This window comes from Oncorhynchus gorbuscha, linkage group LG13, assembly GCF_021184085.1.
Source record: "Oncorhynchus gorbuscha isolate QuinsamMale2020 ecotype Even-year linkage group LG13, OgorEven_v1.0, whole genome shotgun sequence".
NCBI lineage: Eukaryota > Metazoa > Chordata > Actinopteri > Salmoniformes > Salmonidae > Oncorhynchus > Oncorhynchus gorbuscha.
This window is the reverse complement of record NC_060185.1, coordinates 52,127,097-52,148,596: the sequence shown is the minus strand read 5'-3', so window position 1 is coordinate 52,148,596 and position 21,500 is coordinate 52,127,097. Positions and strand designations below refer to the sequence as shown.

At 49.5% G+C, this 21,500-nt stretch overlaps 1 protein-coding gene across 2 annotated transcripts in view; it reads right to left on the bottom strand.

Annotated features, from left to right (window-relative positions):
- LOC123993121 (dedicator of cytokinesis protein 10-like) overlaps positions 1-21,500 on the bottom strand; it is a 185,925-nt gene that overhangs the window by 115,019 nt on the left and 49,406 nt on the right. The window lies entirely within an intron of this gene.

The window sequence follows — 21,500 nt, the reverse complement described above, 5'->3', positions numbered from 1 at the left end:
TCTCGCTCCGCACTTCTTTCTCTTCCTCTCTCCTACTTAAGAATGTTGAAATCTGGCTCACACTATACACTCACTTCGCGGTACCTGAAGTGCTGCCGCCTGCACCGAAAAGCAGAATGAGAGTGAGGAGCTTTAGGACATACCTAGGCAAGTCAGTTAAAGAACTAATTCTTATTTTCAATGACAGTCTTGGAACCTTGTCAGCTCGGGGGTTTGAACTTGCAACCTTCTGGTTACTAGTCCAATGCTCTAACCACTAGAATACCCTACCTAGTGGAATTGACAGAAAGAAAGAGAGGGAGAAAGAGAAGCGAGAAGAGTGTGAGGGAGAAAGAGAGAAAGAAAGAGAGGACAGAGTAAGGGAGAAAGAGGGTGTGATTAGGGCTGTTGCGGTGACCATGTTACGGCCATACCGGCAGTCATGAGTCATGACCGCAGTCAAATTCCATGGTAATCTCCTCTTATGCACTCTGGACATCCATTGGTAGTACCCAGCTGACGACTGACCACCAGGTCGCTAATGGCCTGGTACTCAGGGCTCTATTGCCCATCGAACCACTCTGACATCAACGCAAATACAATCTAAAATCACATCCAACACATCACCAAAACAGTATCGTACTTTTAAAACTCACCTCACTGGGATCAATCAAGTTGAAGAAAGAAGTTCAACAACGGGTTTAAAACATGGTCATTGCGGGACGTTGTTTCAAAGCCAAACACAACGAAATGGACAGCGCTTTCTAAGGTGATCATTTTATATTAAGCCTGAAATTAAAATAATGACAATACATAGCCTACCACATATTATGCATGGCAGAAAAACATATAATAACTGATTCCAGATGGGCACACAATTGGTACATAATTGCTCTAGCTAGCCTATACTCCAAAATTAAACAAATTCTCGTAATGGCCTTTGAGTGGACTGTATTATTATGCATACTGGATGGACTGGTTACCTCATGCTATGCTCCAAACATTCTATCTATGAGTCTTAGAGAGAAAGTATAGAACTAGGCGATGCTATTGGTTCACTGATTGTGCAGGGCGGCTTACAGTTAGCCTACAATTATAGTGGATTTGTATTTAGGGATTTTGTTATATTTTCATAATTAAATAGGCTGACACGTTACCTTTAGCTACATAATTTCTCCACACCATGCATTTCCATCTCCTCTCTTTGCTTCAATTCCTTTCTCCAGCTTGCAGAGAGAGGGGCTGCCAAAAGTTGAATTGAATATGTTTTGTTTTGAAAACGTGTTACTATCAATATTCCCGAACAGATTTCACTTGGTTCCACAAATTAAACACTGGGTAGCTGCAGGAACAGGGTAGGAGAGCCGCTGGCATACAGAGTTTGGGCGGAATACCCAAGAGACTGCATACCCAAGAGACTGCATACCCAAGAGACTGCATGCCCAAGAGACTGCATGCCCAAGAGACTGCATGCTGCATGCCCAAGAGACTGCATGCCCAAGACTGCACTGCATGCTGCATACAAGAGACTGCATGCCCAAGAGACTGCATGCCCAAGAGACTGCATGCCCAAGAGACTGCATGCCCAAGAGACTGCATGCCCAAGAGACTGCATGCCCAAGAGACTGCATGCCCAAGAGACTGCATGCCCAAGAGACTGCATGCCCAAGAGACTGCATGCCCAAGAGACTGCATGCCCAAGAGACTGCATGCCCAAGAGACTGCATGCCCAAGAGACTGCATACCCAAGAGACTGCATGCCCAAGAGACTGCATGCCCAAGAGACTGCATGCCCAAGAGACTGCATGCACAAGAGACTGCATACCCAAGAGACTGCATACCCAAGAGACTGCATGCCCAAGAGACTGCATGCCCAAGAGACTGCATGCCCAAGAGACTGCATACCCAAGAGACTGCATGCCCAAGAGACTGCATGCCCAAGAGACTGCATGCCCAAGAGACTGCATGCCCAAGAGACTGCATACCCAAGAGACTGCATACAGCAAGAGACTGCATACAGCAAGAGACTGCATACAGCAAGAGACTGCATACAGCAAGAGACTGCATACAGCAAGAGACTGCATACAGCAAGAGACTGCATACAGCAAGAGACTGCATACAGCAAGAGACATGCTCCTCAAACAGTGGTTGATGCCTGGAGTGAAATAACAGGGTAGCCTACCAGCATGATTGAAAACCGAACCAGTGGGAAAGCAGCGGCCTCCATTCGCCATTCCACTGCATACAGATGACAACATTCAATCATTTCCCCCCTGGCCCTGCCCATTTGATAATGGGCCATTCTAAATTGAATCAAATTTGACACATTAGCAAAGACTAAATTAAATTGCGAATTGTCTGATGGGTGATAATATGACCACTTGATGAGAGAACAGCATGTGCAGCCTGGACTCAAGGAACAGAGCGCAAGTTTTTTTGTAGAGACTTTATCAAATCATCAATAGTCTATAGTTGCATCATGCATCCCATTTATGTTTATTATTATTATGTTTAGATTGGATCATTCACAACTAAAGTTGCCAAATAACTCTAAATCTAGCATATAGGACTTGTTTCCAATGATCACTTTTACACTCAACACAGCCACTTCATATGCAGACTCGCTCCCGGAATGGGACAAATATCCTTTCTATTTCATTTAGCTGAGTTCAAGTATATTCTTCTTACTATAAAATCCTATAATATTAACTAATGGCACGGGATTCATAAGCACATCTTATCTCCTAAATAAGCACGCCGACAGCCTACGGCATGGTGTATAGCCAGATAACATACAGTCGTCCAACACATATTCTGTTCTTCTGAAACACATTGTCTTCATATCGTGCTTATTTAAACCTGCCTAAAATAAAACATAGATTTATTGTGATGGTGTATATGTTTAATTTATATTTAAATGTAAATGCTCCAAAGGCGTGCATCAGCGGCCTGCATGCGGTTTATATGCGCGGAGGCCTGGAGATGCTAAACGTACGTATCTTAATTAATGGTCAATCATGTTTACATGACAATAACCGGCGGGCAAAATCGAATGACCGGCACAGCCCTGGCGTGCGAGCGAGAGATGGAGAAAGGATGGAGAGAGACAGAGATATAGAGGGGGAGAGGGAGAACAGAGAGCGAGAGATAGATAGAGGGGGAGAGGGGGAACAGAGAGCGAGAGATAGATAGAGGGGAGAGGGGGAACAGAGAGCGAGAGATAGATATAGAGGGGGAACAGAGAGCGAGAGATAGATATAGAGGGGGAACAGAGAGCGAGACAGAGATATAGAGGGGGAACAGAGAGCGAGAGATAGATATAGAGGGGGAACAGAGAGCGAGAGATATATATAGAGGGGGGAACAACAGAGAGCGAGAGATAGATATAGAGGGGGAACAGAGAGCGAGAGATAGATAGAGGGGGAGAGGGGGGGACAGAGAGCGAGAGGGAGATATAGGGGGAACAGAAACAGAGAGCAAGAGGGAGAGGGGGAACAGAGAGCGAGAGATAGATAGAGGGGGGGAACAGAGAGCGAGAGATAGATATAGAGGGGGAACAGAGAGCGAGAGATAGATATAGAGGGGGAACAGAGAGCGAGAGATAGTTAGAGGGGGAACAGAGGGGAACAGAGAGCGAGAGATAGATATAGAGGGGGAACAGAGAGCGAGAGATAGATATAGAGGGGGAACAGAGAGCGAGAGATATATATAGAGGGGGAACAGAGAGCGAGAGATATATATAGAGGGGGAACAGAGAGCGAGAGATAGATATAGAGGGGGAACAGAGAGCGAGACAGAGATATAGAGGGGGAACAGAGAGCGAGACAGAGATATAGAGGGGGAACAGAGAGCGAGAGATAGATATAGAGGGGGAACAGAGAGGAGACAGAGATATAAAGGGGATAACAGAGAGCGAGACAGAGATATAGAGGGGGAACAGAGAGCGAGAGATAGATATAGAGGGGGAACAGAGAGCGAGACAGAGATATAAAGGGGGAACAGAGAGCGAGAGATAGATATAGAGGGGGAACAGAGAGCGAGACAGAGATATAGAGGGGGAACAGAGAGCGAGAGATAGATATAGAGGGGGAACAGAGAGCGAGAGATAGATATAGAGGGGGAACAGAGAGCGAGAGATAGATAGAGGGGGAACAGAGAGCGAGAGATAGATAGAGGGAGGGGGAACAGAGAGCGAGAGGGAGAGGGGGAACAGAGAGCGAGAGATAGATATAGAGGGGGAACAGAGAGCGAGAGATAGATAGAGGGGGAACAGAGAGCGAGAGATAGATAGAGGGGAGAGAGGGGAGGGGGAACAGAGAGCAGAGATAGATATAGAGGGGGAACAGAGAGCGAGAGATAGGGGGATATACAGGGGGAACAGAGAGCGAGAGATAGATATAGAGGGGGAACAGAGAGCGAGAGATAGATAGAGGGGGAACAGAGGGGAACAGAGGCGAGAGGGAGAGGGGGGAACAGAGAGCGAGAGATAGATATAGAGGGGGAACAGAGAGCGAGACAGATATATAGAGGGGGAACAGAGAGCGAGAGATAGATATAGAGGGGGAACAGAGAGCGAGAGATAGATATAGAGGGGGAACAGAGAGCGAGACAGAGATATAGAGGGGGAACAGAGAGCGAGAGATAGATATAGAGGGGGAACAGAGAGCGAGAGATAGATATAGAGGGGGAACAGAGAGCGAGAGATAGATATAGAGGGGGAACAGAGAGCGAGAGAGAGATATAGAGGGGGAACAGAGAGCGAGACAGAGATATAGAGGGGGAACAGAGAGCGAGAGATAGATATAGAGGGGAACAGAGAGCGAGACAGAGATATAGAGGGGGAACAGAGAGCGAGAGATAGATATAGAGGGGGAACAGAGAGCGAGACAGAGATATAGAGGGGGAACAGAGAGCGAGAGATAGATATAGAGGGGGAACAGAGAGCGAGAGATAGATATAGAGGGGGAACAGAGAGCGAGAGATAGATATAGAGGGGGAACAGAGAGCGAGAGATAGATATAGAGGGGAACAGAGAGCGAGATAGATATAGAGGGGGAACAGAGAGCGAGAGATAGATATAGAGGGGGAACAGAGAGCGAGAGATAGATATAGAGGGGGAACAGAGATAGATATAGAGAGATAGCGAGAGATATATATAGGGGGAACAGAGAGCGAGAGAGCAATGATATAGAGGGGGAACAGAGAGCGAGAGATAGATATAGAGGGGGAACAGAGAGCGAGAGATAGATATAGAGGGGGAACAGAGAGCGAGAGATAGATAGAGGGGGAACAGAGAGCGAGAGATAGATAGAGGGGGAGAGAGGGGGAACAGAGAGCGAGAGGGAGAGGGGGAACAGAGAGCGAGAGATAGATATAGAGGGGGAACAGAGAGCGAGAGATAGATAGAGGGGGAACAGAGAGCGAGAGATAGATAGAGGGGGGGAGAGGGGGAACAGAGAGCGAGAGGGAGAGGGGGAACAGAGAGCGAGAGATATATATACAGGGGGAACAGAGAGCGAGAGATAGATATAGAGGGGGAACAGAGAGCGAGAGATAGATAGAGGGGGAGAGGGGGAACAGAGAGCGAGAGGGAGAGGGGGAACAGAGAGCGAGAGATAGATATAGAGGGGGAACAGAGAGCGAGACAGAGATATAGAGGGAACAGAGAGCGAGAACAGAGGGGGGAACAGAGAGCGAGACAGAGATATAGAGGGGGAACAGAGAGCGAGACAGAGATATAGAGGGGGAACAGAGAGCGAGAGATAGATATAGAGGGGGAACAGAGAGCGAGAGATAGATATAGAGGGGGAACAGAGAGCGAGAGATAGATATAGAGGGGGAACAGAGAGCGAGAGATAGATATAGAGGGGGAACAGAGAGCGAGACAGAGATATAGAGGGGGAACAGAGAGCGAGAGATAGATATAGAGGGGGAACAGAGAGCGAGACAGAGATATAGAGGGGGAACAGAGAGCGAGAGATAGATATAGAGGGGGAACAGAGAGCGAGACAGAGATAGAGATAGATATAGAGGGGGAACAGAGAGCGAGAGATAGATATAGAGGGGGAACAGAGAGCGAGACAATAGATATAGAGGGGGAACAGAGAGCGAGAGATAGATATAGAGGGGGAACAGAGAGCGAGAGATATATATAGAGGGGGAACAGAGAGCGAGAGATAGATAGAGGGGGAACAGAGAGCGAGAGATAGATAGAGGGGGAGAGGGGAACAGAGAGCGAGAGGGAGAGGGGGAACAGAGAGCGAGAGATAGATATAGAGGGGGAACAGAGAGCGAGAGATAGATAGAGGGGGAACAGAGAGCGAGAGATAGATAGAGGGGGAGAGGGGAACAGAGAGCGAGAGGGAGAGGGGGAACAGAGAACAGAGAGAGATATATATACAGGGGGAACAGAGAGCGAGAGATATATATAGAGGGGGAACAGAGAGCGAGAGATAGATAGAGGGGGAGAGGGGGAACAGAGAGCGAGAGGGAGAGGGGGAACAGAGAGCGAGAGATAGATATAGAGGGGGAACAGAGAGCGAGACAGATAGATATAGAGGGGAGAACAGAGAGCAGAGACAGAGATATAGAGGGGGAACAGAGAGCGAGACAGAGATATAGAGGGGGAACAGAGAGCGAGACAGAGATATAGAGGGGGAACAGAGAGCGAGAGATAGATATAGAGGGGGAACAGAGAGCGAGAGATAGATATAGAGGGGGAACAGAGAGCGAGAGATAGATATAGAGGGGGAACAGAGAGCGAGACAGAGATATAGAGGGGGAACAGAGAGCGAGAGATAGATATAGAGGGGGAACAGAGAGCGAGACAGAGATATAGAGGGGGAACAGAGAGCGAGAGATAGATATAGAGGGGGAACAGAGAGCGAGAGATAGATATAGAGGGGGAACAGAGAGCGAGACAGAGATATAGAGGGGGAACAGAGAGCGAGACAGAGATATAGAGGGGGAACAGAGAGCAAGACAGAGATATAGAGGGGGAACAGAGAGCAAGACAGAGATATAGAGGGGGAACAGAGAGCGAGACAGAGATATAGAGGGGGAACAGAGAGCGAGAGATAGATATAGAGGGGGAACAGAGAGCGAGAGATAGATAGAGGGGGAACAGAGAGCGAGACAGAGATATAGAGGGGGAACAGAGAGCGAGAGATAGATAGAGGGGGAACAGAGAGCGAGAGATAGATATAGAGGGGGAACAGAGAGCGAGAGATAGATATAGAGGGGGAACAGAGAGCGAGAGATAGATAGAGGGGGAGGGGGAACAGAGAGCGAGAGAGAGATATAGAGGGGGGAACAGAGAGCGAGAGGGAGAGGGGGAACAGAGAGCGAGAACAGATAGAGGGGGAACAGAGAGCGAGAGATAGATAGAGGGGGAACAGAGAGCGAGAGATAGAGATAGAGGGGGAACAGAGAGCGAGAGATAGATAGAGGGGGGAACAGAGAGCGAGAGATAGATAGAGGGGGAACAGAGAGCGAGAGATAGATAGAGGGGGAGAGGGGGAACAGAGAGCGAGAGGGAGAGGGGGAACAGAGAGCGAGAGATAGATATAGAGGGGGAACAGAGAGCGAGAGATAGATATAGAGGGGGAACAGAGAGCGAGAGATAGATATAGAGGGGGAACAGAGGGGGAACAGAGAGCGAGAGATAGATATAGAGGGGGAACAGAGAGCGAGACAGAGATATAGAGGGGGAACAGAGAGCGAGACAGAGATATAGAGGGGGAACAGAGAGCGAGAGATAGATATAGAGGGGGAACAGAATAGAGGGGGAACAGAGAGCGAGAGATAGATATAGAGGGGGAACAGAGAGCGAGAGATAGATATAGAGGGGGAACAGAGAGAGATAGAGAACAGATGGATATAGAGGGGGAACAGAGAGCGAGACAGATAGATATAGAGGGGGAACAGAGAGCGAGATAGATATAGAGGGGGAACAGAGAGCGAGACAGAGATATAGAGGGGGAACAGAGAGCGAGACAGAGATATAGAGGGGGAACAGAGAGCGAGAGATAGATATAGAGGGGGAACAGAGAGCGAGAGATAGATATAGAGGGGGAACAGAGAGCGAGACAGAGATATAGAGGGGGAACAGAGAGCGAGAGATAGATATAGAGGGGGAACAGAGAGCAGAGAGATAGATATAGAGGGGGAACAGAGAGCGAGAGATAGATATAGAGGGGGAACAGAGAGCGAGAGATAGATATAGAGGGGGAACAGAGAGCGAGAGATAGATATAGAGGGGGAACAGAGAGCGAGAGATAGATATAGAGGGGGAACAGAGAGCGAGAGATAGATATAGAGGGGGAACAGAGAGCGAGACAGAGATATAGAGGGGGAACAGAGAGCGAGACAGAGATATAGAGGGGGAACAGAGAGCGAGAGAGAGATATAGAGGGGGAACAGAGAGCGAGAGATAGATATAGAGGGGGAACAGAGAGCGAGAGAGAGATAGAGGGGGAGAGGGGGAACAGAGAGCGAGAGATAGATATAGAGGGGGAACAGAGAGCGAGAGATAGATAGAGGGGGAACAGAGAGCGAGACAGAGATATAGAGGGGGAACAGAGAGCGAGAGATAGATATAGAGGGGGAACAGAGAGCGAGAGATAGATATAGAGAGGGGGGGGAACAGAGATAGATATAGAGGGGGAACAGAGAGATAGATATAGAGGGGGAACAGAGAGCGAGAGATAGATATAGAGGGGGAACAGAGAGCGAGAGATAGATATAGAGGGGGAACAGAGAGCGAGACAGAGATATAGAGGGGGAACAGAGAGCGAGAGATAGATATAGAGGGGGAGAGGGGGAACAGAGAGCGAGAGATAGATATAGAGGGGGAACAGAGAGCGAGAGATAGATATAGAGGGGGAGGGGGAACAGAGAGCGAGAGATAGATAGAGGGGGAACAGAGAGCGAGAGATAGATATAGAGGGGGAACAGAGAGCGAGAGATAGATATAGAGGGGGAACAGAGAGCGAGACAGAGATATAGAGGGGGAACAGAGAGCGAGAGATAGATATAGAGGGGGGATAGATAGAGGGGGAGAGGGAACAGAGAGCGAGAGATAGATATAGAGGGGAGAGCGAGAGGGGGAACAGAGAGCGAGAGATAGATATAGAGGGGGAACAGAGAGCGAGAGATAGATATAGAGGGGGAGAGGGGGAACAGAGAGCGATAGATATAGGGAGAGGGGAACAGAGAGCGAGAGGGAGATATAGAGGGGGAACAGAGAGCGAGAGATAGATATAGAGGGGGAACAGAGAGCGAGAGATAGATATAGAGGGGGAACAGAGAGCGAGAGATAGATATAGAGGGGGAACAGAGAGCGAGAGATAGATATAGAGGGGGAACAGAGAGCGAGAGATAGATATAGAGGGGGAACAGAGAGCGAGAGATAGATATAGAGGGGGAACAGAGAGCGAGACAGAGATATAGAGGGGGAACAGAGAGCGAGACAGAGATATAGAGGGGGAACAGAGAGCGAGAGATAGATATAGAGGGGGAACAGAGAGCGAGACAGAGATATAGAGGGGGAACAGAGAGCGAGAGATAGATATAGAGGGGGAACAGAGAGCGAGAGAGAGATATAGAGGGGGAACAGAGAGCAAGACAGAGATATAGAGGGGGAACAGAGAGCGAGACATAGATATAGAGGGGGAACAGAGAGCGAGAGATAGATATAGAGGGGGAACAGAGAGCGAGAGATAGATATAGAGGGGGAACAGAGAGCGAGAGATAGATATAGAGGGGGAACAGAGAGCGAGAGATAGATATAGAGGGGGAACAGAGAGCGAGAGATAGATAGAGGGGAGAGGGGGAACAGAGAGCGAGAGATAGATATAACAGAGAGCGGAGATAGAGGGGGAACAGAGAGCGAGAGATAGATATAGAACAGGAGGAGAGGGGGAACAGAGAGCGAGAGATAGATATAGAGGGGGAACAGAGAGCGAGACAGAGATATAGAGGGGGAACAGAGAGCGAGACAGAGATATAGAGGGGGAACAGAGAGCGAGACAGAGATATAGAGGGGGAACAGAGAGCGAGACAGAGATATAGAGGGGGAACAGAGAGCGAGAGATAGATAGAGAGGGGAACAGAGAGCGAGAGATAGATATAGAGGGGGAACAGAGAGCGAGAGATAGATATAGAGGGGGAACAGAGAGCGAGACAGAGATATAGAGGGGGAACAGAGAGCGAGAGATAGATATAGAGGGGGAACAGAGAGCGAGAGATAGATATAGAGAGGAGATATAGAGGGGGAACAGAGAGCGAGAGATAGATATAGAGGGGGAACAGAGAGCGAGAGATAGATATAGAGGGGGAACAGAGAGCGAGAGATATATATAGAGGGGGAACAGAGAGCGAGACAGAGATATAGAGGGGGAACAGAGAGCGAGAGATAGATATAGAGGGGGAGAGGGGGACAGAGAGCGAGAGATAGATATAGAGGGGGAACAGAGAGCGAGAGATAGATATAGAGGGGAGGGGGAACAGAGAGCGAGAGATAGATAGAGAGGGGGAACAGAGAGCGAGAGATAGATATAGAGGGGAACAGAGAGCGAGAGATAGATATAGAGGGGGAACAGAGAGCGAGACAGAGATATAGAGGGGGAACAGAGAGCGAGAGATAGATATAGAGGGGGAGAGGGGATAGAACAGAGAGCGAGAGATAGATATAGAGGGGGAACAGAGAGCGAGAGATAGATATAGAGGGGGAACAGAGAGCGAGAGATAGATATAGAGGGGGAACAGAGAGCGATATAGAGGGGGAACAGAGAGCGAGAGGGAGAGGGGGAACAGAGAGCGAGAGATAGATATAGAGGGGGAACAGAGAGCGAGAGATAGATATAGAGGGGGAACAGAGAGCGAGAGAGAGATATAGAGGGGGAACAGAGAGCGAGACAGAGATATAGAGGGGGAACAGAGAGCGAGACAGAGATATAGAGGGGGAACAGAGAGCGAGACAGAGATATAGAGGGGGAACAGAGAGCGAGAGATAGATATAGAGGGGGAACAGAGAGCGAGAGATAGATATAGAGGGAGGAACAGGAACAGAGAGCGAGAGATAGATATAGAGGGGGAACAGAGAGCGAGAGATAGATATAGAGGGGGAACAGAGAGCGAGAGATAGATATAGAGGGGGAACAGAGAGCGAGAGATAGATATAGAGGGGGAACAGAGAGCGAGAGATAGATATAGAGGGGGAACAGAGAGCGAGAGATAGATATAGAGGGGGAACAGAGAGCGAGAGATATATAGAGGGGGAACAGAGAGCGAGACAGAGATATAGAGGGGGAACAGAGAGCGAGACAGAGATATAGAGGGGGAACAGAGAGCGAGACAGAGATATAGAGGGGGAACAGAGAGCGAGACAGAGATATAGAGGGGGAACAGAGAGCGAGAGATAGATATAGAGGGGGGAACAGAGAGCGAGAGATAGATATAGAGGGGGAACAGAGAGCGAGACAGAGATATAGAGGGGGAACAGAGAGTGAGAGAGAGATATAGGGGGAACAGAGAGCGAGAGATAGATATAGAGGGGGAACAGAGAGCGAGAGATAGATATAGAGGGGGAGAGGGGGAACAGAGAGCGAGAGATAGATATAGAGGGGGAACAGAGAGCGAGAGATAGATATAGAGGGGGAACAGAGAGCGAGAGATAGATATAGAGGGGGAACAGAGAGCGAGAGATAGATATAGAGGGGGAACAGAGAGCGAGAGATAGATAGAGAGGGGGGAACAGAGAGCGAGAGGGAGAGGGGGAACAGAGAGCGAGAGATAGATATAGAGGGGGAACAGAGAGCGAGAGATAGATAGAGGGGGAACAGAGAGCGAGAGATAGATAGAGGGGGAGGGGGGAACAGAGAGCGAGAGATAGATATAGAGGGGGAACAGAGAGCGAGAGATAGATATAGAGGGGGAACAGAGAGCGAGAGATAGATATAGAGGGGGAACAGAGAGCGAGAGATAGATATAGAGGGGGAACAGAGAGCGAGAGATAGATATAGAGGGGGGAACAGAGAGCGAGAGAGATATAGAGGGGGGGGGAACAGAGAGCGAGAGATAGATATAGAGGGGGAACAGAGAGCGAGACAGAGATATAGAGGGGGAACAGAGAGCGAGACAGAGATATAGAGGGGGAACAGAGAGCGAGAGATAGATATTGAGGGGGAACAGAGAGCGAGAGATAGATATAGAGGGGGAACAGAGAGCGAGACAGAGATATAGAGGGGGAACAGAGAGCGAGAGATAGATATAGAGGGGGAACAGAGAGCGAGAGATAGATATAGAGGGGGAACAGAGAGCGAGAGATAGATATAGAGGGGGAACAGAGAGCGAGAGATAGATATAGAGGGGGAACAGAGAGCGAGAGATAGATATAGAGGGGGAACAGAGAGCGAGAGAGAGATATAGAGGGGAGAACAGAGAGCGAGAGATATATATAGAGGGGGAACAGAGAGCGAGAGATAGATATAGAGGGGGAACAGAGAGCGAGAGATAGATATAGAGGGGGAACAGAGAGCGAGAGATAGATATAGAGGGGGAGAGGGGAACAGAGAGCAAGAGGGAGAGGGGGGAACAGAGAGCGAGAGGGAGAGGGGGAACAGAGAGCGAGAGATAGATATAGAGGGGGAACAGAGAGCGAGAGATAGATATAGAGGGGGAACAGAGAGCGAGACAGAGATATAGAGGGGGAACAGAGAACAGCGAGACAGAGATATAGAGGGGGAACAGAGAGCGAGAGAGATATAGAGGGGGAACAGAGAGCGAGAGAGAGATATAGAGGGGGAACAGAGAGCGAGACAGAGATATAGAGGGGGAACAGAGAGCGAGACAGAGATATAGAGGGGGAACAGAGAGCGAGAGATAGATATAGAGGGGGAACAGAGAGCGAGAGATAGATATAGAGGGGGAACAGAGAGCGAGAGATAGATATAGAGGGGGAAACAGAGAGCGAGAGATAGATATAGAGGGGGAACAGAGAGCGAGAGATAGATATAGAGGGGGAACAGAGAGCGAGACAGAGATATAGAGGGGGAACAGAGAGCGAGAGATAGATATAGAGGGGGAACAGAGAGCGAGAGATAGATATAGAGGGGGAACAGAGAGCGAGAGATAGATATAGAGGGGGAACAGAGAGCGAGAGATAGATATAGAGGGGGAACAGAGAGCGAGAGATAGATATAGAGGGGGAACAGAGAGCGAGAGATAGATATAGAGGGGGAACAGAGAGCGAGAGATAGATATAGAGGGGGAACAGAGAGGGGGAACAGAGACAGACAGAGATATAGAGGGGGAACAGAGAGCGAGACAGAGATATAGAGGGGGAACAGAGAGCGAGACAGAGATATAGAGGGGGAACAGAGAGCGAGAGATAGATATAGAGGGGGAACAGAGAGCGAGACAGAGATATAGAGGGGGAACAGAGAGCGAGACAGAGATATAGAGGGGGAACAGAGAGCGAGAGATAGATATAGAGGGGGAACAGAGAGCGAGACAGAGATATAGAGGGGAACAGAGAGCGAGAGATAGATATAGAGGGGGAACAGAGAGCGAGAGAGATAGAGATAGAGGGGGAGAGGGGGAACAGAGAGCGAGAGATAGATATAGAGGGGGAAACAGAGAGCGAGAGATAGATATAGAGGGGGAACAGAGAGCGAGAGATAGATATAGAGGGGGAACAGAGAGCGAGAGATATATATAGAGGGGGAACAGAGAGCGAGAGATAGATATAGAGGGGGAACAGAGAGCGAGAGATAGATATAGAGGGGGGAACAGAGAGCGAGAGAGAGGGGGAACAGAGAGCGAGAGATAGAGAGGGGGAACAGAGAGCGAGAGATAGATATAGAGGGGGAACAGAGAGCGAGAGATAGATAGAGGGGGGGAACAGAGAGCGAGAGATAGATAGAGGGGGAGAGGGGGGAAGAGCGAGAGAGCAGAGAGCGAGAGATAGAGGGGGAACAGAGAGCGAGAGATAGATATAGAGGGGGAACAGAGAGCGAGAGATAGATATAGAGGGGGAACAGAGAGCGAGAGATAGATATAGAGGGGGAACAGAGAGATAGATATAGAGGGGGAACGAGAGATAGATATAGAGGGGGAACAGACAGAGAGCGAGACAGAGATAGATAGAGGGGGAACAGAGAGCGAGAGATAGATATAGAGGGGGAACAGAGAGCGAGACAGAGATATAGAGGGGGAACAGAGAGCAAGACAGAGATATAGAGGGGGAACAGAGAGCGAGAGATAGATATAGAGGGGGAACAGAGAGCGAGAGATAGATATAGAGGGGGAACAGAGAGCGAGAGATAGATATAGAGGGGGAACAGAGAACGAGAGAGAGATAGATATAGAGGGGGAACAGAGAGCGAGACAGAGATATAGAGGGGGAACAGAGAGCGAGAGATAGATATAGAGGGGGAACAGAGAGCGAGAGATAGATATAGAGGGGGAACAGAGAGATATAGAGGGGGAACAGAGAGATAGATATAGAGGGGGAACAGAGAGCGAGAGATAGATATAGAGGGGGAACAGAGAGCGAGAGATAGATATAGAGGGGGAACAGAGAGCGAGACAGAGATATAGAGGGGGAACAGAGAGCGAGAGATAGATATAGAGGGGGAACAACAGAGAGCGAGAGATAGATATAGAGGGGGAACAGAGAGCGAGAGATAGATATAGAGGGGGAACAGAGAGCGAGAGATAGATAGAGGGGGAGAGGGGGAACAGAGAGCGAGAGGGAGAGGGGGAACAGAGAGCGAGAGGATAGAGAGGGAACAGAGAGCGAGAGATAGATAGAGGGGGAACAGAGAGCGAGAGATAGATAGAGGGGGAGAGGGGGAAACAGAGAGCGAGAGGGAGAGGGGGAACAGAGAGCGAGAGATAGATATAGAGGGGGAACAGAGAGCGAGAGATAGATATAGAGGGGGAACAGAGAGCGAGAGATAGATAGAGGGGGAACAGAGAGCGAGAGATAGATATAGAGGGGGAACAGAGAGCGAGACAGAGATATAGAGGGGGAACAGAGAGCGAGACAGAGATATAGAGGGGGAACAGAGAGCGAGACAGAGATATAGAGGGGGAACAGAGAGCGAGACAGAGATATAGAGGGGGAACAGAGAGCGAGAGATAGATATAGAGAGGGGGAACAGAGAGCGGGAGATAGATATAGATAGATAGGGGGGAACAGAGAGCGAGAGATAGATATAGAGGGGGAACAGAGAGCGAGACAGAGATATAGAGGGGGAACAGAGAGCGAGAGATAGATATAGAGGGGGAACAGAGAGCGAGACAGAGATATAGAGGGGGAACAGAGAGCAAGACAGAGATATAGAGGGGGAACAGAGAGCGAGAGATAGATATAGAGGGGGAACAGAGAGCGAGAGATAGATATAGAGGGGGAACAGAGAGCGAGAGATAGATATAGAGGGGGAACAGAGAGCGAGAGATAGATATAGAGGGGGAACAGAGAGCGAGAGATAGATATAGAGGGGGAACAGAGAGCGAGAGATAGATATAGAGGGGGAACAGAGAGCGAGACAGAGATATAGAGGGGGAACAGAGAGCGAGAGATAGATATAGAGGGGGAACAGAGAGCGAGAGATAGATATAGAGGGGGAACAGAGAGCGAGAGATAGATATAGAGGGGGAACAGAGATAGATATAGAGGGGGAACAGAGAGCGAGAGATAGATAGAGGGGGAGAGGGGGAACAGAGAGCGAGAGGAGAGAGGGGGAACAGAGAGCGAGAGATAGAGGGGGAACAGAGAGCGAGAGATATAGAGGGGGGAACAGAGAGCGAGAGATAGATATAGAGGGGGAACAGAGAGCGAGAGATAGATAGAGGGGGAACAGAGAGCGAGAGATAGATATAGGGGGAGAGGGGGAACAGAGAGCGAGAGGGAGAGGGGGAACAGAGAGCGAGAGATAGATATAGAGGGGGAACAGAGAGCGAGAGATAGATATAGAGGGGGAACAGAGAGCGAGAGATAGATAGAGGGGGAACAGAGAGCGAGAGATAGATATAGAGGGGGAACAGAGAGCGAGACAGAGATATAGAGGGGGGAACAGAGAGCGAGACAGAGATATAGAGGGGGAACAGAGAGCGAGACAGACATATAGAGGGGAACAGAGAGCGAGACAGACATATAGAGGGGGAACAGAGAGCGAGAGATAGATAGAGAGGGAACAGAGAGCGAGAGATAGATATAGAGGGGGAACAGAGAGCGAGAGATAGATAGAGAGGGCGAACAGAGAGCGAGACAGAGATATAGAGGGGGAACAGAGAGCGAGAGATAGATATAGAGGGGGAACAGAGAGCGAGAGATAGATATAGAGGGGGAACAGAGAGCGAGAGATAGATAGAGGGGGAACAGAGAGCGAGAGATAGATATAGAGGGGGAACAGAGAGCGAGACATAGATATAGAGGGGGAACAGAGAGCGAGAGATAGATATAGAGAGGGGAACAGAGAGTGAGAGATAGATATAGAGGGGGAACAGAGAGCGAGAGATAGATAGAGGGGGAACAGAGAGCGAGAGATAGATATAGAGGGGGAACAGAGAGCGAGACAGAGATATAGAGGGGGAACAGAGAGCGAGAGATAGATATAGAGGGGGAACAGAGAGTGAGACAGAGATATAGAGGGGGAACAGAGAGCAAGAGATATATATAGAGGGGGAACAGAGAGCGAGAGATATATATAGAGGGGGAACAGAGAGCGAGACAGAGATATAGAGGGGGAACAGAGAGCGAGACAGAGATATAGAGGGGGAACAGAGAGCGAGACAGAGATATAGAGGGGGAACAGAGAGCGAGAGATAGATATAGAGGGGGAACAGAGAGCGAGAGATAGATATAGAGGGGGAACAGAGAGCGAGAGATATAGATAACAGAGGGGGAACAGAGAGCGAGAGATAGATATAGAGGGGGAACAGAGAGCGAGAGATAGATATAGAGGGGGAACAGAGAGCGAGAGATAGATAGAGGGGGAGAGGGGGAACAGAGAGCGAGAGGGAGAGGGGGAACAGAGAGCGAGAGGGAGAGGGGGAACAGAGAGCGAGAGATAGATATAGAGGGGGAACAGAGAGCGAGAGATAGATAGAGGGGGAACAGAGAGCGAGAGATAGATAGAGGGGGAGAGGGGGAACAGAGAGCGAGAGGGAGAGGGGGAACAGAGAGCGAGAGATAGATATAGAGGGGGAACAGAGAGCGAGAGATAGATATAGAGGGGGAACAGAGAGCGAGAGATAGATAGAGGGGGAACAGAGAGAGATAGATATAGAGGGGGAACGAGAGATAGATATAGAGGGGGAACAGAGAGCGAGACAGAGATATAGAGGGGGAACAGAGAGCGAGACAGAGATATAGAGGGGGAACAGAGAGCGAGACAGAGATATAGAGGGGGAACAGAGAGCGAGACAGAGATATAGAGGGGGAACAGAGAGCGAGAGATAGATATAGAGGGGGAACAGAGAGCGAGAGATAGATAGAGGGGGAACAGAGAGCGAGAGATAGATAGAGAGGGGGAACAGAGAGCGAGACAGAGATATAGAGGGGGAACAGAGAGCGAGAGATAGATATAGAGGGGGAACAGAGAGTGAGACAGAGATATAGAGGGGGAACAGAGAGCAAGACAGAGATATAGAGGGGGAACAGAGAGCGAGAGATAGATATTGAGGGGGAACAGAGAGCGAGAGATAGATATAGAGGGGGAACAGAGAGCGAGACAGAGATACAGAGGGGGAACAGAGAGCGAGAGATAGATATAGAGGGGGAACAGAGAGCGAGAGATAGATATAGAGGGGGAACAGAGATATAGAGACAGAGATATAGAGGGGGAACAGAGAGCGAGAGATAGATATAGAGGGGGAACAGAGAGCGAGAGATATATATAGAGGGGGAACAGAGAGCGAGAGATAGATATAGAGGGGGAACAGAGAGCGAGAGATAGATAGAGGGGGAGAGGGGGAACAGAGAGCGAGAGGGAGAGGGGGAACAGAGAGCGAGAGGGAGAGGGGGAACAGAGAGCGAGAGATAGATATAGAGGGGGAACAGAGAGCGAGAGATAGATATAGAGGGGGAACAGAGAGCGAGAGATAGATATAGGGGGGAACAGAGAGCGAGAGATAGATATAGAGGGGGAACAGAGAGCGAGACAGAGATATAGAGGGGGAACAGAGAGCGAGACAGAGATATAGAGGGGGAACAGAGAGCGAGACAGACATATAGAGGGGGAACAGAGAGCGAGACAGAGATATAGAGGGGGAACAGAGAGCGAGAGATAGATAGAGAGGGAACAGAGAGCGAGAGATAGATATAGAGGGGGAACAGAGAGCGAGAGATAGATAGAGAGGGGGAACAGAGAGCGAGACAGAGATATAGAGGGGGAACAGAGAGCGAGAGATAGATATAGAGGGGGAACAGAGAGCGAGACAGAGATATAGAGGGGGAACAGAGAGCGAGACAGAGATATAGAGGGGGAACAGAGAGCGAGAGATAGATATAGAGGGGGAACAGAGAGCGAGACAGAGATATAGAGGGGGAACAGAGAGCGAGAGATAGATAGAGAGGGAACAGAGAGCGAGAGATAGATATAGAGGGGGAACAGAGAGCGAGAGATAGATATAGAGGGGGAACAGAGAGCGAGACAGAGATATAGAGGGGGAACAGAGAGCGAGAGATAGATATAGAGGGGGAACAGAGAGCGAGACAGAGATATAGAGGGGGAACAGAGAGCGAGAGAGAGATATAGAGGGGAACAGAGGGAGAGAAGATATAGAGAGCAGAGAGCGAGAGATAGATATAGAGGGGGAACAGAGAGCGAGAGATAGATATAGAGGGGGAACAGAGAGCGAGAGATAGATATAGAGGGGGAACAGAGAGCGAGAGATAGATATAGAGGGGGAACAGAGAGCGAGAGATAGATATAGAGGGGGAACAGAGAGCGAGACAGAGATATAGAACAGGGGAACAGAGAGCGAGAACAGAGGCGAGACAGAGATATAGAGGGGGAACAGAGAGCGAGAGATAGATATAGAGGGGGAACAGAGAGCGAGAGATAGATATAGAGGGGGAACAGAGAGCGAGAGATAGATATAGAGGGGGAACAGAGAGCGAGAGATAGATATAGAGGGGGAACAGAGGGGAGAGGGGGAACAGAGAGCGAGAGAGAGATATAGAGGGAACAGAGAGAGAGAGAGGGGGAACAGAGAGCGAGAGATAGATATAGAGGGGGAACAGATATAGAGGGGAACAGAGAGCGAGAGATAGTATAGAGGGGGAACAGAGAGCGAGAGATAGATATAGAGGGGGAACAGAGAGCGAGAGATAGATATAGAGGGGGAACAGAGAGCGAGAGATAGATAGAGGGGGAGAGGGGGAACAGAGAGCGAGAGGGATAGAGGGGGAACAGAGAGCGAGAGATAGATATAGAGGGGGAACAGAGAGCGAGAGATAGATATAGAGGGGGAACAGAGAGCGAGAGATAGATAGAGGGGGAGAGGGGGAACAGAGAGCGAGAGATAGATATAGGGGGAACAGAGAGCGAGAGATAGATATAGAGGGGGAACAGAGAGAGATATAGAGGGGGAACAGAGAGAGAGATATAGAGGGGGAACAGAGAGCGAGAGATAGATATAGAGGGGGAACAGAGAGCGAGAGATAGATATAGAGGGGGAACAGAGAGATATAGAGGGGGAACAGAGACAGAGATATAGAGGGGGAACAGAGAGCAAGACAGAGATATAGAGGGGGAACAGAGAGCGAGATAGATATTGAGGGGGAACAGAGAGCGAGAGATAGATATAGAGGGGGAACAGAGAGCGAGACAGAGATATAGAGGGGGAACAGAGAGCGAGAGATAGATATAGAGGGGGAACAGAGAGCGAGAGATAGATATAGAGGGGGAACAGAGAGCGAGAGATAGATATAGAGGGGGAACAGAGAGCGAGAGATAGATATAGAGGGGGAACAGAGAGCGAGAGAGAGATATAGAGGGGAGAACAGAGATATAGAGGGGGAACAGAGAGAGATAGATATAGAGGGGAACAGAGAGCGAGAGATAGATATAGAGGGGGAACAGAGAGCGAGAGATAGATATAGAGGGGGAACAGAGAGATAGATATAGAGAGATAGATATAGAGGGGGAACAGAGAGCGAGAGATAGATAGAGGGGGAGGGGGAACAGGGAACAGAGAGATAGATATAGAGGGGAACAGAGAGCGAGAGGGAGAGGGGGAACAGAGAGCGAGAGATAGATATAGAGGGGGAACAGAGAGCGAGAGATAGATATAGAGGGGGAACAGAGAGCGAGACAGAGATATAGAGGGGGAACAGAGAGCGAGACAGAGATATAGAGGGGGAACAGAGAGCGAGAGATAGATATAGAGGGGGAACAGAGAGCGAGACAGAGATATAGAGGGGGAACAGAGAGCGAGACAGAGATATAGAGGGGGAACAGAGAGCGAGACATAGATATAGAGGGGGAACAGAGAGCGAGAGATAGATATAGAGGGGGAACAGAGAGCGAGAGATAGATATAGAGGGGGAACAGAGAGCGAGAGATAGATATAGAGGGGGAACAGAGAGCGAGAGACAGAGATATAGAGGGGGAACAGAGAGCGAGAGATAGATATAGAGGGGGAACAGAGAGCGAGAGATAGATATAGGGGGGAACAGAGAGCGAGAGATAGATATAGAGGGGGAACAGAGAGCGAGACAGAGATATAGAGGGGGAACAGAACAGACAGAGATATAGAGGGGGAGACAGAGATATAGAGGGGGAACAGAGAGCGAGACAGAGATATAGAGGGGGAACAGAGAGCGAGAGATAGATATAGAGGGGGAACAGAGAGCGAGAGATAGATATAGAGGGGGAACAGAGAGCGAGACAGAGATATAGAGGGGGAACAGAGAGCGAGACAGAGATATAGAGGGGGAACAGAGAGCGAGAGATAGATATAGAGGGGGAACAGAGAGATATAGAGGGGGAACAGAGACAGAGATATAGGGGGAACAGAGAGCGAGAGATAGATATAGAGGGGGAACAGAGAGCGAGAGATAGATATAGAGGGGGAACAGAGAGCGAGAGATAGATATAGAGGGGGAACAGAGAGCGAGAGATAGATATAGAGGGGGAACAGAGAGCGAGAGATAGATATAGAGGGGGAACAGAGAGCGAGAGATAGATATAGAGGGGGAACAGAGAGCGAGAGATAGATATAGAGGGGGAACAGAGAGCGAGAGATATATATAGAGGGGGAACAGAGAGCGAGAGATAGATATAGAGGGGGAACAGAGAGCGAGAGATAGATAGAGGGGGAGAGGGGGAACAGAGAGCGAGAGGGAGAGGGGGAACAGAGAGCGAGAGATAGATATAGAGGGGGAACAGAGAGCGAGAGATAGATAGAGGGGGAACAGAGAGCGAGAGATAGATAGAGGGGGAGAGGGGGAACAGAGAGCGAGAGGGAGAGGGGGAACAGAGAGCAGATAGATAGCAGAGAGAGAT